The 2727-nt window shown below is 45.4% G+C and overlaps 1 pseudogene; it reads right to left on the reverse strand.

The window, feature by feature from the left end:
• Positions 1 to 1168: 1168 nt before the first annotated feature.
• Positions 1169 to 2727, reverse strand: part of LOC103745628 — a 2443-nt pseudogene continuing 884 nt past the window's right edge.

The raw sequence follows: 2727 nt of genomic DNA on the forward strand, positions 1-2727 counted from the left end.
TATTGTTCAGTGTTCTGTAAGCATTTGGCTGTAGTTCTCATAAGAATAAAATCAGAGCTGCTGCTGCTATTAGCACTCTTGTGCATGCAAGCTTTGAGTTTCCTAGTTATTTTGCAGTTCTCTGGTAATCCATTCAGGCAGCCACAGAGTACATCCTTCAGTTCTAGGCTTGGCCACTATCCTTGCCTCCCCACCCCTCTCGTTTGAGTATAAATCCCATCTACAGGGATTTCTAATTCATGTTCCTCTGGGGAAATTTCTGAACTGTTTTTGAGATGCAGGCAGAGCTACCCACTGCAAGTTCGAGGAGATTCTACACGGAGTGTCCGTGTATCTGAAAGTATCATAGCTATTGTAGTCTGTACAAAGGAATTTGAGAAGGTGTTTTACAGAGGGAAAGCAGCTGTGCCTCCTTGTCCCACTGGTGGTCCAGTCCCAAGGGCTGGCTCAGAGCACACGGCACCCCCCTGGACACAATAGTCCTGATTCACTTCTGTCCACACCTGCAGTGGCTTGGGCCAACATTGTGATGCTCACTCTAGTCACACAAGTGAGCAGAGGAGTGTTTTCTACAGGTCCCAGCTGCTGTTGGGTAAAGGTAAATTCTGCCAATTTAGTTACTTCCTGGACCTTGCTTAGATAGCTGGGACCCCAAATCTCTGTGCTCTTTGCTGTATGTCTTTTTTAAACTTCTGTTTTTGGCCAACCCTAATGAACACAATTGAATCTCTCAGGCCATTTTCTCACTTAATGGTGTTCGCTGGCTTCACTTCTCCCTTCCTTTTTCCAGTCTGTTTCTATTTCCCTCAAGCACAGGCACTTTCCAAAAACCAAAAATGAAGCCAAATCACAGAATTACTCAATAGTTATAGACAGCTCTGACGGGTGTGTGTGTGTGTGTGTGTGTGTGTGTGTGTGAGAGAGAGAGAGAGAGAGAGAGAGAGAGAGAGAGAGAGAGATCTTGAGTGGCCTTGGCACAAGCACTGGTCTTTGGCTGCTCTTGTACTTCCTTTTCTGCAAGCCCACCAAGAGATCCCAAGGGGAAAGTGCTTTCACAGTTCTGGGTTGAGGAGACCTGAGAGATTACAGAAGAGTTGCTTTCAAAACTGTGTTCTCTCAGATCATACTGCAAGGGTCTCTTCTTGCTCCTGATTTAAGTAGTCCAGTACTAAGAAACTACTTCGTGCTTTAGGTGATACATCTTTAGCAATAAGCCCTGGTAAACTTTTTCCCACAGTGGTCACACTGAAATGGTTTAATTCCTGAGTGGATAAGTATGTGCTATTTCAGATTCTGAATATGGGTGAATCACACCCCATAGGTTGGTTACTGAAAAGGTCTGTCTGCACCATTTGGACTTGCTCATTCTGTGCTGCTGGTAGAAGGAGCAATGTAGAGTTGGCAGGGATACTGAACATTTTCCAATTTGTCATCATCATCTGCATGAGCATTGATTGGCACTAGAAGTACTTTGAAGTGTTGGCACCCCTCTGTAGCTCCATCTATGGAGCCTATAGAGGAAGTCTGGGACTAATCAGAAGGTCTTGGACTTGTTCACTTCCTGACACTGTCTGTTGATCACTCAGTGAGCTCTGAGATGCACTGACAGTCTGGGACACTTCCTCATGGACCTCCTCATCACTTAAACTTTCTACTTTGACCCGGATATCTTCTTTGGTATCCAGAGACAAGGTAGTTTTTGTTCTCTCACAGATCACATAATCTGCCATTCTTTCTCAGATGGGCCAGGCAATTCTAAAGTTCCAGTATTTTCTGTCTGCTTAGCTCCTTCAGGCTGAATCCTTGGATCAATTCCAAAAGGGAAAGTCCAGGGAAAAGTTAAAGAAGAGTCAGCTGGCTGATTTCTAGTCTCTGCATAGGAACTGAAGAATTTAACACCTGGGGTGAACTTGTGTGCTACAGTCACAAGAGTCTCAGGAGACATGACAATGTAGCTTTTGTGTTTTCTCCGGGATTCTCAGCAGACAGGAATGGTTCTTTCCATTGCAATGTGAAGACGCAGGAGAAAGCTTCCATCTCCAGAAATAATATTACAGTTAGAATTACTTCCTTGTCCAGCTTCTAGGCCTTTTTCTGGTTGGTTATTGGCTGTATTCCACAAAGTACTTGATTTCATGAATTCTGAGCAGGTGCTAGCAACACTAAATATCTGCATATACCTAGCTGCAGCTAGAACATCAATATTTTCTGTTAATTGACAGAGTGGCTGTGTAAACATATTCTAAAAGGGGTATAAAGCCAGTCACTGGAACATGATGCAGATCCAACACATTTTTGCTCTCATCCTCTGCTTGGCCTACAAGTTAGGTGTGAAAGAAATCATTGCAAGCTGCTAGTGCCACCGTATCAGCCCGGAAGACTTTGTCCTAGACAGGAACAGTGATATCACAAAAATGTCCATAATTTCGAAGGATAGTTTTCCAAGCATTTCCTAGCTGTCCGAAAAGGAGCTTTGAGTAAACGTTTTGCACACCCATCTTTTCCTTACTCTTCGCAGAGGCTCTTCAAGGATGCCAATGAAGTAGAAATATCCCGCGGGGTGGAGACGCAGGCATGGATTTGCAAGGGCCTGCTACTGCTCCTCCTCCCCCCTCCCAAGAGAGCCTAGGCGTGAGCATATGTCCCTGAGGTTCAGGACTACAGAGCCACGTGGCAGCCGTTGGGGGCAGTTGACGGCGGTGGGGGTGGGGTGGCTGTGGGGGGGGG

Source organism: Nannospalax galili, unplaced genomic scaffold, assembly GCF_000622305.1.
Source record: "Nannospalax galili isolate Female #2095 unplaced genomic scaffold, S.galili_v1.0 scaffold323, whole genome shotgun sequence".
NCBI lineage: Eukaryota > Metazoa > Chordata > Mammalia > Rodentia > Spalacidae > Nannospalax > Nannospalax galili.